General features: G+C 40.8%; 1 pseudogene; it reads right to left on the bottom strand.

Annotated features, from left to right (window-relative positions):
- Positions 1-15,147: 15,147 nt before the first annotated feature.
- On the bottom strand, positions 15,148-15,907 carry LOC110290355 (vesicle-associated membrane protein 7 pseudogene; annotated as a pseudogene).
- Between the last annotated feature and the right edge of the window lie 685 nt (positions 15,908-16,592).

The raw sequence follows: 16,592 nt of genomic DNA, 5'->3' as shown, positions 1-16,592 counted from the left end.
CTTTATACTATCCTTAGTTATTTATTCTCCAACAGTTATTAAAGTCAAAAGGGACATTGTTATTAATTTCCTAGTACATCAATTGCATAGTGTAATATCAAACATCTGCAGTTGCTCTCCTAGTTAATACCGTACTTGGGGAATATTATACAGCTTACACCAGGCACCTTGAGCTCTGGTCTGAGAAATTATTTCTGAACTAAACACTCAATTCTATCACATCCAAATCCCACTTGAACACTGCAAATACATCAACTCAAAGAATATAGCTGATAAAAAAAATAACAACAGATGCATAAATCCCAATGCAGTAACATAAGAAACAGGAAAAACAAAGATTCCACCAAAATTTATTAACCCTACAGTAATGGCATCTAGTGAGAATGGGTTACATAAAAATCCCAGACTGAGAACTCAGATAATGATCGTATGTTCAAAGTCTCTCTCTCTCTCTCTCTCTCTCTCTCTCTGTCTCTCTGTCTCTGTCTCTGTCTCTCTCTCTCTCTCTCTCTGTCTCTCTGTCTCTCTGTCTCTGTCTCTGTCTCTCTCTCTCTCTCTTTCTCTCTCTGTCTCTCTTTCTGTCACACACACACACACACACACACAGAGAGAGAGAGATGAACTGTAAATTAAGGAAGGTAGCAGATGGCATAAAAGAAGCTGAACATTTGATCAAAGGTGAAACAGTAGGACAGGAAGGAAATGGGATGAGGTCGGTATGAAAACCCTTGTGGAAATACACTTCTTTCTACGCTAATTTAAAATATGTGCTTTTACAAATGTTTAACAAAGGTCCTCTGCATGGATGAACCATGCTACCTTGGAAGACATGGGTTATTGAATAAAAAAAAATCTCAGGGCCAGAGGGATATTGTCTTATGAGTTATTGACCAAGAGCTTTCAGAAGCCCCCAAATGACACAGGGTTACAAAATGACACAGGGTTACAAAAGGAGTGGGGTGGTTAGGTTACAAGAAACTCTATGGCCAAAGAAACTCGGGAGAAAAGGGTTTACTCTGCTTAAGCTTACACATTGCAGTTCATTGTCAAAGGAAGACAGGACAGGAACTCAAACAAGGCAGGGACCTGGGTGCGGGAGATGATCTGAAGCCATGGAGGGGTGCTGCTTGCTGGCTTGCTCCTCATGGCTTACTCAACATGCTTTCTTATAGAATCCATGACCACCAGCCAGGGATTGTACCACTCAAAATGGTCTGTGCCCTCCCCCCATTTATCACTAAGAATGCTCTACAGGCTTGCATAGGCCTGATTTTATGAAGGCATTTGGTTAATTGAGGCTTGCTCCTCTTAGATGACTTTAGCCTGTCCAATTGGCATGAAACTAGACAGTACAGTTGGGGACCTGAGGTGTATACAATTAAGATACATTGTATACATACATGAAATTGTCAAAGAACAAGAGATAGTCTCTTCAAAATAAAATTAATAAAAAGTTAGCCATTACAATCTATCCCTTGTCAACTTGACACACAAACACATCATAGCCTTCTATTCTTTGTTCCTATGGCCTCACACTTATTTCATAATGCAGCCCAAATTTAGAAAGTCTACCAATTCTGCAATAGTCCCAACGAATTAAAAGCCCAAAATTTCTTAGCTATGAAATCCTTTCAGAATAAAGAGCAAGTTTCAGACTTTATACATATTATAAACAAGATCATACCAAATGAATAAGCACACTGAAGCAAAACCAAAACCTAGCAGAGGAAAGATCAAATCTTGCAGCTCCAGTGATCAGAATCTGTGGCTCATGATGTAATCTGGACTCCAGAGAAGCCATCTGCAGTGCTCAGAGCTTTTCTTGTAGGCATAGGCCAGCTCCATTTTACATCTGCAATTTTATGTGGCGGAAATGCCTTGGCATCTCTTATATCCTGAGGTCTCCATAGCAACTAAGGCTTCATCTTCACCAGTGAATGGCCTTTTCAGTCCTCTCTGCAGGGATTCTAATACTTTCACAAGGTTGGTGCCAGTCTCAGACCAGTCTCAGACCTCTGCATGTCTTCATGGCACAGATGACTAGCACATTGCCACGTTCTTCTGACATGGAAAAGCCTTGCCCACCTTGATGGCCGCTGGATCAGTTTCCGTGCTTTGATCAGGAGGAAACATTTCCCGATGGTCCTAATGGAGCACAGGTTTCAGCTCAGAGGTGCTGATCATTTGGCAACTGCAGCTGCTTCTTTATGCCATCTAATCAGATTCACCCAGATTCTTAACCAAAATATCATAGGAATATCTGCTAGTCCAGGTAACAAAAAAGGTCTAGTTCTTTTTGAATCAATCATTTTTTTTAATTTTTAATATTTTTATTACATATTTTCCTCAATTACATTTCCAATGCTATCCCAAAAGTCCCCCATACCGCCCCCCACTTCCCTACCCACCCATTCCCATTCTTTTGGCCCTGGCATTCCCCTATATTGGGGCATATAAAGTTTGCAAGTCCAATGGGCCTCTCTTTCCAGTGATGGCCGACTAGACCATCTTTCGATACATATGCAGCTAGAGACAAGAGCTCCGGGGTTCTGGTTAGTACATCATGTTATTCCAACAATAGGGTTGCAGATCCCTTTAGCTCCTTGGGTACTTTCTCTAGCTTCTCCATTGGGAGCCCTGTGATACATCTAATAGCTGACTGTGAACATCCACTCCTATGTTTGCTAGGCCCCGGCATCGTCTCACAAGAGACAGCTATATTTGGGTCCTTTCACCAAAATCTTGCTAGTGTATGCAATGGTGTCAGCGTTTAGAAGCTGATTATGGGATGGATTGTTTACATTTCAAATGATATCCCCCCCCTTCCCAGTTAGCCCTCCACAACATCCCCATTCCATCCCCTCTCCCCCCTCCCTTGGCCTCTATGAGGGTACTCCCCCACCCACTCACCAACTCCCACCTCACAGCCCTAGATTCCCATTGCACTGGGATATCAATCTTCCACAGGACCAAAGGCCTCCCTTCCCTGTGGTGTCAGACAAGGCCATCCTCTGCTACATATGTAGCTGGAGCAATGGGTCCCTCCATGTGTACTCTTTGGTTGGTGGTTTAGTCTCTGGGAGCTCCAGGTGGTCCGGTTAGTTGATATTGTTCTTACTATGGACTTGCAATCCCCTTCAGCTCCTTCAATCCTTCCCCTAGCTCTTCCATTGAGGTCTGGGTGCTCAGTCCAATGGCTGGCTGTGAGTATTTGCATCTGCATTGGTCAGGTGCTGGTAGAACCTCTCAGGGGGTAGCCATACCAGGCTCCTGTCAGCAAGCACTTCTTGGCATCAGCAATAGTGTCATGTTTGGTGCTGGCAGATAAGATGGATCCCTAGGTGGGGCAGTCTCTGGATGGCCTTTCCTTCAGTCTCTGTTCTATTTTTTTTTTTTGTCCCTGCCTTTCCTTTGGACAGGAACATTTCTGGGTTAAAAATGTTGCTATGGGTAGGTGGCCCCATCCCTCAACTGAGGGCTGGGCCTGCCTACTAAAGGTGGTCTCTACGGGTTTTATCTCTGCTTTATTCTGTATTTCCACTAAGGTCATCCTCATTGGGTCCTGGAATACTTTGCTTCCCTGGCATCTGGGACTTTCTAGTGGCTAACCCCCAGTTCCCATCCTCCACAACTACATACCTCCATTCAATTTCCTGACCCTCTTACTTTCCCCTGTCTCCTCCCACACCTGATCCTGCCCTGCTTTTTGTCTCCCTCTTCTCTTCCCCTCTCATATCTCTCCCTTCCTCTACCTTCTGTGATTATTTTGTTTCCCCTTCTAAGTAGGACTGAAGCATGCACACTTTGGTCTTCCTTCTTGGTGAGCTTAACATGGCCTATGAGTTGTACCCTCTGTATTCCACGATTTTGGGCTAATAACCACTTATCAGTGTCAGTGAGCACATACCATGTGTGTTCTTTTGTGTCCTCACTCAGGATCATATTTTCTAGCTCCATCCATTTGCCTGTGAATTTCACGAAGTCATTGTTTCTAAAAGCAGAGTAGTATTCCATTGTATAAATGTACCACATTTTCTGGATCCATTCCTCTGTTGAGGGACATCTGGGTTGTTTCTAGCTTCTGGCTACTATAAATAAGGCTGCTATGAATATAGTGGAGCATGTGTTCTTGTTAAATGTTAGAGCATCTTTTGGGTATATGCCCAGTAGTGGTATAGCTGGGTCCATGGGTAGAACTATTTCCAATTTTCTGAGGAAACACCAGACTGTTTTTCAGAGTGTTTGTACCAGCTTGCAATCCCACCAGCAATGAAATAGTGTTCCTCTTTCTCCACATCCTTGCCAGCCTCTGCTGTCACCTGAGTTTTTGATCTTAGACATTCTGACTGGTGTGAGGTGGAGTCTCAGGGTTGTTTTGATTTGCATTTCCCTGATGCTAAGGATGTTAAACATTTCTTTAAGTGCTTCTCAGCCATGCGGTATTCCTCAGTTGAGAATTATTTGTTTAGCGCTGTACCCCATTTTTAATAGGGTTATTTGGGTTTCTGGAATCTAACTTCTTGAGATCTTTGTATATTTTGAATATTAGCACTCTATTGGATGTAGGGTTGGTAAAGATCTTTAACCAATCTGTTGGTTGATGTTTTGTCCTATTAACAGTCTCCTTTTCTTTACAGAAGCTTTTCAATTTTATGAGGCCCCATTTGTCTATTGTTTATTTTAGAGCCTGAGCCATTGGTTTTCTGTCCAGGAAATTTTCCCATGCTGATGTGTTCAAGACTCTTTCCTGATTTCTCTTCTATTAGGTTCAGCATATTTGGTTTTATGTGAAGGTCCTTGATCCACTTGGCCTTGAGTTTTGTACAAGGAGATAAGAATGGATCAATTCACATTCTTCTACATGCTGACCGCCAGTTGAACCAGCACCATTTGTTGAAAATGTTGTCTCTTTTTCCACTGGATGGTTTTAGCTTCTTTGTCAAGGATCAATTGACCATAGGTGTGCGAGTTTATTTCTGGGTCTTCAATTCTATTCCATTGATCTACCTGCCTGTTTCTGTACCAATATCATGCAGTTTTTTTTGTTTTTTTTTTTATCACAATTGTTGTGCAGTACAGCTTCAGGTTAGGGTTAGTGATTCCCTCAGAAGTTCTTTTATTGTTGTGAATCATTTTCACTATCCTGTGTTTTTTTTTTTTTTTTGTTATTCCAGATGAATTTGAGAATTGCTATTTCTATCTCTGTGAAGAACTGAGTTGGAATTTTGATAGGGATTGGATTAAATCTGTAGATTGCTTTTGGTAAGAGGGACGTTTTTCCTCTGTTAATCCTGCAGAACCATGAGCATGGGAAACCTTTCCATCTTCTGAGGTCTTCTTCGATTTCTTTCATCAGAGACTTGAAGTTCTTTTCATACAGATCTTTCACTTGCTTGGGTAGACTCACACCAAGATATTTCATATTATTTGTGACTACTGGGAAGGGTGTCGTTTCCCTAATTTCTTTCTCAGCCTGTTTATCCTTTGAGTAGAGGAAGGCTACTGATTTGTTTGAGTTAATTTATATCCAGCCACTTTGCTGAATTTGTTTATCAGCTGTAGGAGTTCTGTGGTAGACTGTTTGGGGTCACTTAAGTATACTATCATATCATCTCCAAATAGTAATATATTGGCACCCTTCTTTCCAATTTGTATCCCTTTGACCCCCTTTTGTTGCCTAATTGGTCTGGGGAGAACTTTGAGTTCTATATTGGATAGGGGGAGAGTGGGCAGCCTTGTCTTATCCCTGATTTTAGTGGGATTGCTTCAAGTTTCTCTCCATTTAGTTTGATGTTGGCTACTGGTTTGCTGTATATTGCTTTTATTATGTTTAGGTATGGGCCTTGAATTCCTGATCTTTCCAAGACTTTTAACATGAAAGTGTATTGTATTTTGTCAAAGACTTTTTCAGCATCTAATGAGATAATCATGTTTTTTTTTCCCCTTTGAGTTTGTTTATATAGTGGATTGCATTGATGGATTTCTGTATGTGTAACCATCCCTGCATCCCTGGGATGAAGTCCACTTGACCATGGTGAATAATCGTTTTGATGTATTCTTGGATTTGGTTTGTGAGAATTTTATTGAGTATTTTGCATTGATATTAATAAGGGAAATTGGTCTGAAGTTCTCTTTCTTTGTTGATCTTTGTGTGGTTTAGGTATCAGCATAACTGTTGGTTCATAAAATGAATTTGGTAGTGTTCCTTCTGTTTCTATTTTATGGAATAGTTTGAGAGTTTGAGAAGTATTGGTATTAGGTTTTCTTTGAAGGTTTGATAGAATTCTGAACTAAAACCATCTGGCTCTGGGCTTTTTTTGGGAGGGGGGAGGGTGAGAGACTTTTAATGACTACTTCTATTTCCTTAGGGATTATGGGACTGTTTAGATGGTTTATGTGGTGCAGTCGTGAGTCTAAATTAAACAGTGCCAGGGAGATAAAGCATGCGGGAACATGGCTAAAAGGCAGCTGCTAATGGTAGGTAAACGTGACCACTTAGTGAATGGGAGTGATCCTATCTGAGACCTATATTGTAAATAGCTCTCTGTAATTGCAGGGAATTTGAAGTGAAAATTCAATTTATTCTTTAGCATTATGCTTGCCTAATTCTGTCAGAGTTTCAACAGTGTCCTTTTAAGAGCCATAGATAAGGACGGGTACTCAGCAGAATGCAAATTTTCAACAAACCTGATATAACCCTGGCCTTTGGTGGACAAAAAAAAAAAAAAAAATTGGATTAGCTGCCTTTGCTCTAGACTTATTTTTCATGTGTCTTGTCTAATTTTTACTTCTGATTTAACTTTGGTACCTGGTATCTGTCTATAAAATTATCCATTTAATCTAGATTTCCCAGTTTTGTTGAGTATAGGCTTTTGTAGTAGGATCTGATGATTTTTTTTTAATTTCCTCAGTTTCTGTTATTATGTCTACCTTTTAATTTCTGATTTTATTAATTTGGATACTGTCTCTGTGCCCTCCAGTTAGTATGGCTAAGGGTTTATCTATCTTGTTGATTTTCTCAAAGAACCAATTCCTAGTTTTATTGATTCTTTGTACAGTTATCTTTGTTTCTAATTGGTTGGTTTCATCCCTGAGTTTGAGTATTTCCTGCCTTCTACTCCTCTTGGGTGGATTTGCTTCTGTTTGTTCTAGAGCATTCAGATGAGCTGTTAAGCTGCTAGTGTCTGCTCTCTCCAATTTCTTTATGGAGCCATTCAGAGCTATGAGTTTTCCTCTTAGAACTGCTTTCATTGTGTCCCATAAGTTTGGGTATGTTGTGCCTTCATCTTTATTAAACTCTAGAAAGTCTTTAATTTCTTTCTTTATTTCTTCCCTGACCAAGTTATCATTTAGTAGATAGTTGTTCAACTTCCATGTATATGTGGGCTTTCTGTTATTTTTCTTGTTATTAAAGACCAGCCATAGTCCATGGTGGTCCAATAGAATACATGGGATTAATCCAATCTTCTTGTATCTGTTGAGTCTTGTTTTCTGTCCAAATATATTGTCAATTTTGAAGAAGGTACCATGAGATACTGAGAAGAAAGTATACTCTTTTATTTTAGGGTGAAATGTTCTGTAGACATCTGTTAAATCCATTTTGTTCATAACTTCTGTTAGTTTCAGTGTGTCTCTATTTGGTTTCTGTTTTTATGATCTGTCCATTGTTGACAGTGGGGTGTTGAAGTTTCCCACTATTATTGTGCGAGGTCTAATGCATGCTTTGAGCCTTAGTAATGTTTCTTTTACAAATGTGTGTGCCCTTGCATTTGGGGCATAGGTGTTCAGAATTGAGAGTTCATCTTGGTGAATTTTTCCTTTGATGAGTATATAGTGTCCTTCCCCATCTTTTATGGTAACTTTTAGTTGAAAGTCTATTTTATTTAATATGAGAATAGCTACTCCAGCTTGTTTTGGGGGGACCACTTGATTGAAAATTTTTTTCTAGCCGTTTACTCTGAGGTAGAGTCTGTCATTGTCCCTGAGGTGCATTTCCTGTATGCAGCAAAATGCTGGATCCTGTTTACATATCCAGTCTGTTAGCCTATGTCTTTTTATTGGGGAATTGAGTCCATTGGTGTTGAGAGATATTAAAGACCAAAGATTGCTTGTTATGGTTATTTTTGTTGTTAGAAGTGGAATTATGTCTGTGTGGTTCTCATCTTTTGGGTTTGTTGTGAGAAGATTAATTTCTTAGTCTTTGTTGGGTGTAGTTTCTCTCTTTGTGTTGGAGTTTTCCTTCTGTGTAGGGCTGTGTTAGTGGAAAGGTATTGCTTAAATTTGGTTTTGTCATGGAATATCTTGGTTTCTCCATCTATGGTGATTCAGAGTTTTGCTGGAAATAGTATCCTGGGCTGGCATTTGTGTTCTCTTAGTGTCTGTATGACACCAATCCAAGATTCTGAGGCTTTTTAGAGTCTCAGTTGAGAAGTCTGGTGCAATTTTGATCTGTCTGTCTTTATATGACTTGATGTTTTTCCCTTACTGCTTTCAATATTTTTTCTTTGTTCTGTGCAGGAATTTCTTTTCTGGTCCAATCTGTTTAGTGGTCTATAGGCTTTTTGTGTGTTCATGGGCATTTCTTTCTTTAGGTTAGGGACATTTTCTTCTATAATTTTGTTGAAAATGTTTACTGGCCTTTTGATCCTCACTCTCTTCTATACCTATTATCCTTAGGTTTGGTCTTTTCATTGTGTCCTGAATTTGTTGAATGTTTTGAGTTAGGAGCTTTTTGCTTTATGTATTGTCTTTGACTGTTGTGTCAATGTCTTCTATGGTATCTTCTGCATCTGAGATTCTCTCTTCCATCTCTTGTATTCTGTAGGTGATGCTTGCATCTGTGACTCCTGCTCTCTTTCCTAGGTTTTCCATCTCCAGGGTTGTCTCTCTATGTGTTTTTTTTAATGTTTCTATTTCCATTTTTAGATCCTGCATGTTTTGTTCAATTCCTTCACCTGTTTGGTTGTGTTTATCTGTATTTCCTCTTTAAGGCCTTCTTCTTGTTTACCTGTGTTCTCCTATATTTCTTTATGGGAGTTATTTATGTCCTTCTTAAAGTCCTCTATCATATTCATGAGATGGGATTTTAGAACTCAATCTTGCTTATCACCTGTTTTGGGGTATCCAGAGCTTGCTATGATGGAAGAACTGAGTTCTGATGTTGCCAAGTAGTATTGGTTTCTGTTGCTTATGTTCTTGTACTTGCCTCTCTCCATCTGGTTGTCTCTGGTGTTAACTGGCCTTACTGTCTTTGACTAGAACCTGCCTCTCCTGCCAGCCTGTGATCCTGTGATCCTGATGTGTCCAAACTCCTGGGGGTCAAGCTGCATTTGAGTATGAGCTGAGTGGGTGGGGATCCAGAGCACAGGTTCCACTCCCAGGTGCAAGTCAAAATTCTAGTTCTTGAAACATAATCTGGCTCCACCAGCAATGTTACTCTCAATACTACCACCTTTCAAGTTCCTTCAAGAATTATCCATTAATCTATGAGTACCCAGTGACTATTCTAGCCCAAAGCTTCCACATTCCACCCTCAACATAGTCCAAGGTATAAAAGACACAGGCTCAGTTATGTCACAATGACACTACTTCATGGTACCAGTTTTACTTCATGGTACCAGTGTTGCCATGATGAAACACTCTGATCAAAGGAACATAGTGGAGGAAAGGATTTATCTGCCTTATGGTTTCAGACTATAGTATGTCATTGCAGGAAGTCACAGAGGCAAAAGCCTGAGAGAGCTGGTCACACCACATCCACATTCAGAACCAGAAAGAAGTAAATGTATGCAAGTGTCTTGGCTTAGACTCTTGCTTGTCCTTAGCAGTCTTCTCTCACAGAGGACAGGACCCAGCCTAGAAATGGTGCTGCCCACAGTGGAATGGGTCTTCTGATGTCAATTAACCACCAGGACAAACCCCCACTGGCATGCTCACAAGCCAACCTGATATGAACAATCCTTCCATGAGACTCCCTTCTTCAGTTGTTCAAAGTTGTGTCTAGTTGACAATCGAAGCTGATCCTCCCACTCACACACACTCAGATGGTTAATTGCAATTTGATGAGATATGGTGTGGGATTGTCTTGATTGTGTTAGTTAAGGTGGGACAACCTGTCCAATGTGGGTGGTAAGCTTCTCTGAGGCAGGATCCTAGACTGTATACAAAGGAGAAAGGGAACACGAGCATTCATCTCTCTTCTTCTTCATCATTGTGAATATGACACAGTCAGCTATTTCAAGTTCCTATTGTTGGGTTTTCCCAGACACAATGGGCTGTAGCCTGGAACTATGAGCCAACGTAAATGCTTCCTTCCTTAAGTTCCTTTGTCAGGGTATTTTGACAGAGCAACAAAAATTAAGTGTGGTGGTTGGGATGAAAATGGCCTCTATAGGCTCATATATTTGAATGTTTAGTCCCAAGTTAGTGGAACTGTTCAGGAAGGATTAGAAGGTGTGGTCTTGTTGGAGGAGGTGTGTCACTGGGGTGAGCTTTGAAGTTTCAAAAGCCCACTCCACACCCAGTTAGTGCTCTCTGCCTTATGTTTGTGGATCAGGATTAAGATCTTAGCTACCATTTCATCACCAGGTCTGCTTGTCTGCTGCCATGATCCCTACCATGACAATCATATTTCACCTCTGGAACTATCAGCCCCCAATAAGCTATTTCTTCTATAAGTTGTCTTGGAGGTCATGGTGTTTTGTCATAGAATTGTAGTAACAGTAAAGTAACTAATACAGTAACCAACAGACACACACACACAAGTGTGTGCACACACACATGCTCATCTGCACACATGCACACACAGGCATCCCTGTACACCTCACCAAGCTTCTGAGTCCTCCTTGTGTTCTGTGAGCCTGCTCCTTGGCCCTGTTGACCCTCCCTGCATCTTTGGTTAGCATCATGCTTGGTTGAAAACTTGTTGAGTTACCCCTTGGCAGCCAACCTAAGGACTCTCCAGATCAGGGATGAACCTGGGAGGCAGAGCACCTCTGGCTGGGTCATGTGCTGTCTCTCTCACTTGTTTCTTTTCGTTCCCTTTTTACTGTCCCACTGCCATTCTCTCCGTCTGTGCCTCTGACTCTGCTGTCTCCTCTCTTTCATCTTCCCTCCTCTCCTCCTCTTCTGTAATTTATCTTGTGCCTTGTTTCCTTCATCTCTTCTCTGTAAACCCTAAGGACCCTTACTTAGCATATAAGGCTAGGCTCTGGTTTCTTCATTACCTGGATTCCTTCACTGAACTAGGATCCCTGTGAAAGCCAGTGACCTTTACTCAAGTACTTTTCTAAAGAAGGGCTCCTTAAGTCTCTTCCACTTCATGTGTGGGGCACACACATGTTTGTGTGCATGTGCAAGCAGATGCCAGAAGAAGTGTCTCCTTTTATCACTCTCCATATTATTCCTATGAGATAAGATCTCTCACTGAATCTAAAACTCACTGTTTTGGCCAGCCTAGTTAACCAGCAAAGATTCACGGGTCTCTGAACACATCAAGTTGGGGTTAGAGGCTCACACAGCTATGCCTAGCCTTTACATGGGTGCTAAGGTCCTTGTACTTGCACAGCAAGAACTCTGAGCCACCGAGCCATCTTCCCAGCCCCCATACACTTTATTGTCTAATAAATTTTTATGCAGCCTTTGGAACACAGGTATATGAATTAGGTGTACAAATCAAACACTGATATAAATCATGAAGAAATTCATTTAAAAACAGTTCTTTGATATACACATAATTTTACCATTTATTAAAGATGAAAGCAAATTTGCATGCTAATGAGATGGACTCGCTTGTTCATTTTTACATAAAGAATTAAATCTTGGCTGAATATTTAATAGTGCAGGATGTCGAGCATCTTCAATGTTTTCCAGAGTTGCTCAATATTTTGATTTTATAGTCATCAATGCTGAGAATACCACTTTGCATAAATACATAGTACAAAATGGTAGAAGTATGTTTAGGGCCATTTCAGAAATTGTTGGAAATTCTGTCCTAATCCCAAGCCAGGATTCATTTAATGATTCTTTTTTTAAATGCAACTCAAGTCAGAAACTCAAACAGCAATTTTTAAAGTCAAACACTCTAACACAATACAACCCAAATATATACTAATTTGATATTTACATGCTGAGGAAAGGCAGTAGGAAATGCGGGAAGGCTTTGTTGTCTGGATTAAACAGCTCTGTTACTGTGAGAGCAGGAAGTTTTACATGAACAATCAGAACACTGAGATCCAGACCAGGAAGGGAACCCCAGACTGGAAACACTTGCTGCACAAGTCTCAGGACATGAACTCAGTACCTATCACCACTTACGGGGCCTCGATGTCATCTGATGGCACATGCTGGAAGCACAGAGTTGAGGAGACAGACAGGCAGATTCCTGGAGCTCTTTAGCCAGCCAGCCAGCCAGCCAGCCTGCCTACCACTCTGTGAGTCCTACGTCTCAGGGAGAGACTCTGCCTCAAAAACCAACATGGACGCATCCTAAGGAATGACATCCAAGGTTGACACCCTGGCTCCCACTTCTCCAACATTCATACAACCTACCCCCAACAAGCCACTCCATTTTATAACATGGAACAGTCTAGAATCTGAGCTGTTGGGGGGGGTGATGAATTTGTTACATTATATAGTGAACAAATATTGTCAAGTGGTCAGAATCAAAACTTCAGCAAGGTTGCACTGTGCAATATAAGTGAACATTGCAAACAAAACAAAACAAAACAAACAAACCAAAAATCCCTTAGACTAATGACACATTTCATTTTGAAGTAACTTGGTTTTCTTCATGTTTAGAAACCTTTTCTGGTGCTATTGTGTGTTTGTGTGTGTGTATCTGTGTGTGTGTGTCCATCACTTTCAGTTTCATGACCTTAGTATAAAAAACTGAGTTCTAGAAGAATCTGTGGCATGGACCAGAGACTGAAAGCCGTGCACAGAGGCAATGGGCTGGCTGAGGCTTGTCCTTTCTGTACTACTATAGATTGGATACCAACTCCCTGCCTAAGGGTTCAGTTTCTTGGAAAGAATTCAGATGCATTCCCAGATGTTCTGCAAGCAAGGCCAAGAATCTGGAGTGGGGAACCAAGTTAGCATCTGAGTGACTCAACACATGGAAATGGGCTAGATATCCAGTGTGATACAGACACTGATGGAAAGCAAGGTATTTTAAGGACTTCCTACCCAGCTTTAACTGTCAAGTTGATAGCCTGGAGTCACCTGAGAAGGGAGTCTCTACTGAGAAATTGCCAACATTGGATTGGCATGTGAGCACATTTGTGGGGGATTGTCTTAATTGTGAATAGATGAAGAGGATCCAGCCCACTGAGGGTGGTACAATCCCTAGGCAGGTAGTCCTCAGATGCATAAAAAAGCAGTCAAATCTGAGTTTGGGAGTAACCAGAAAGGATTATTTATTTATTTATTTATTTAGGTCATTCCTACCTTCAAGCTCCTATTGGAGCTCCAGCCCTGACTTCTCTCAGTGATGGACTCTGACCTGGAAATGTGAGCCAAGTTGTTTTGGGCCAGAGTATTCTTGTTTGTTTTTTGTTTTGTTTTGTTTTTAATTACAGAAACAGAATGGTAATTAGAACAGAAAGAAGTACTGGGGGCATTTGGATATGGCTGTGAGGAACCTGGTCATGTGACTTTCAATGCCTTTGGACTATGTTGGTGGATGATTGTGGAAGTATTTGGAACTTTGGTCTGAAACTTCTCTCAGATCTTAACGAGCCATGATCATGGAAGCTTAGAAGTCAGTGATGCTTAGAGTAACGTGCTGTGTAATGAGGCAGATTGGCCTGGGAGGCTCCATAGGGAAGCTCAGAATCTATCAGAACTCGGGATATAGCCTGTTTGTGTGGTATTTTGGATTAAAAATGTGTGTGTGTGCTGATTTCCTGGGTCTGAAGAAATGACTGCAATTGGCCTACCACTGAAGCGAGATCCTTTGTGTTTCCCTGGGACAATGGGAAAGCATTTCCTCAATGTCAGCACACAGAAGCTGTGATCCAGGGGGACCAAGGCGACATCTCAAGCTGGCAGCCTAATTTGGCAATATGTAAAAGTCCCCGTATGGCGCTCGTTTTGGAGATATGACAGCTGAAGGGGTTCTAAATGGACGCCAGGGCTTGGCCCCACATGGAGAGGTCAGAGGGTCTATTGGTAAAGGCGCAGTCCCATCTGCAATGGAGAGCCCAGGAGACTGGAAATGCCAATACTACAGGAAGTCCACCAAGGATGGTAGCCAGTATGGAGTGGAGAGAGTCTAAGCCTGGGACAAACTCTGTGTTTTGTGGGCACTGGAGCGCGGGAGTGGATCTGTCTAAGTCTTTCGAAGCCAGAAGATCACTAGTTAGTTCCAGATACTGGCCAGGGAGCTATATAGGATGTGGGCTTACATTGCTGAAGTTTGGCTCAGCTCTCATCAGAGTGTTTCCATGCCCCAGTTCTTCCCTCTTAAAATAAGGAAGTGTACATTTTGTTTTTGTTTTTTTTTTTTTGCAGTATGAATAAATAATATACTGAACTTTATTTCAGAAAGTAAATTCTGGGAGAAAGAAAGATAATTCTTGTGCTTCTAATGGGTTATCAAAATGTTTCCCACCATATTGAAATAAAATTTCAATGTTAACTGCATTACTTGTATGGGCTCCTGGGTATAAGCAGCCCTAAAAATTATTACAATTCTCAAAATTCTCTATTTATTATTTTGAAGCACCTAAAATTCTCCCATAACAAAAGAGACTAAAATGAGATGTTAGTAATACAATCCATTTCCTAGCACTTTGTATGTTTCTAGGAACATACAAAGTTTCTAGACAGTTTTAACAGACAGGTCATAAGTTTGGTGGTTTCCACCTTGGCAAAGGCTTTGTATATTAAAAGCAAAAATGTCTTCCTAAGTAGAAGGTACTACTTAAACTAAAGAGACTAATAAATGCCCTTTCTCATGTGAATAATGATTCAATGTGAAATTAATTAACATAAACCATATGACAGGCAAAGATTAAAACAAGAAAAAGAGAAAAAAAGATTAAAGAAACTGGCATTTTCTGAGAATAGTGAAAAGACAGAGTCACATGAATTTCCTTTATCTCCTTTCACTCTCATATCCTTCTTTAATGGTAACTTTTTTCTTCCTTATTCCTTCACACAGCTTGGCCATGTAAACCCACCACAGATAGGTGACCCAATGATATGAATGAACACAATTGATACAATGATGATGGTGATAGTGAGCTTGATATTCTTCATACACATGGCTCGAGCAAGATTTCTGCTGGTAGTTTTGAAAGTGACAGATGAATCCACAAGGTTTTCTGTTTTATCTATCAGCAATCCCGACCTTTCTCCACGTTGAGCAACCAAATCTATGTTTCTGACCATTACTCCTTTTAGTTCATCCGCTTGTGCTTGAGTCTCCATGCCTTTGTCTAGGCTCTTATTCTCGGAGCGATGCTTCAGTTGTGCAGCCAAAACACTTGACAACTCGCTATTCATGGCATAAGGAAGTGCAGTCTGTGCTATTGAACCATACGTTGTCTGGAATCTCTTCTTTCCTTCATTCAAAAAACTGAAGGCTCGAGAACGCTCAAAATCATCATCAGTGATACAAAGATACACAATCCTGTCTTGGCAGATGTAATGAAACAAATAATTGCCATGTGAGTAAGTTAGTTTATTATTTTCAGAAGGTATCTTAGCCAGAATCTGCTCTGTCACCTCTAGGAAGTTTCCTCCACACCAAGCATGTTTGGCAAGGATAGTGGTTCCCCTGGCAACAACAGCAAAAAGAATGGCCAGGACTTCAATCTGACCGAGTACCGTCTGTCGGGCACTCAGGCTATTGACTGAGGAGCGCAGGTCCTCCTAGGGTCACCCACTGCCTGAAACAAGAGGTGGATAGACATTTTGGTTTTTTAATTAATTAATTAATTTATTTATTTATTTTGTGGAAACTACTGTTAAGAGACTTTGGACTTTTAAAGAGACATTGAACTTTTAAAGCGCTAGAATTGTTAAAAACTGTGAGACCTTTAGGAAAAAACGATTTTAAAAGTTTTAAATTTATGTATGTGCTTGCATGCTTGAATGTATGTGCACCACATGCATGCTTAGTACCCACAGAGGCCAGAAGATGGACCATTGGATCCCCTCAGTGGTTGTGAGCTGTCATGTGGGTGCTGAGAACTAAACCCAGGTCCTTTGTAAGAGCAGCCAGTGACCTTAACCTCTGAGTCAGCTCTCCAGTTCCACACTGTAGGACATTTAAAGTTGTACTGTGCTTTTTATTGTAATATTAACACAATATCTTGGGAACACAGAGTTGAAAGGTCATGGTTTAAAGTAATATTTGTGTGTGTGCATGTGCATGCATTTGTGTGTGTATGCATGCATGTGCATGTACATGTGTGTGTGAAGTGGCCAAGGGGTAGTGTGTCCTTGTTGTCTTTAACTGTCAACTTGATACAGCCTAGAGTCACATGAAAAGAGAGTCTCAACTGAGAGATTGTTGAGCTTGGATTGGCTCATGAGTATGTTTATAAGGAGAGGTCCCAGCCCACTATGGGTGGCACTCTCCCTTA

Source organism: Mus caroli, unplaced genomic scaffold (genome assembly GCF_978045245.1).
Source record: "Mus caroli unplaced genomic scaffold, Mus_caroli_1 scaffold_2, whole genome shotgun sequence".
NCBI classification, from domain to species: Eukaryota; Metazoa; Chordata; class Mammalia; order Rodentia; family Muridae; genus Mus; species Mus caroli.
Note: the sequence above shows the minus strand (reverse complement) of the source record. Positions and strands in the feature narration are given on the sequence as shown.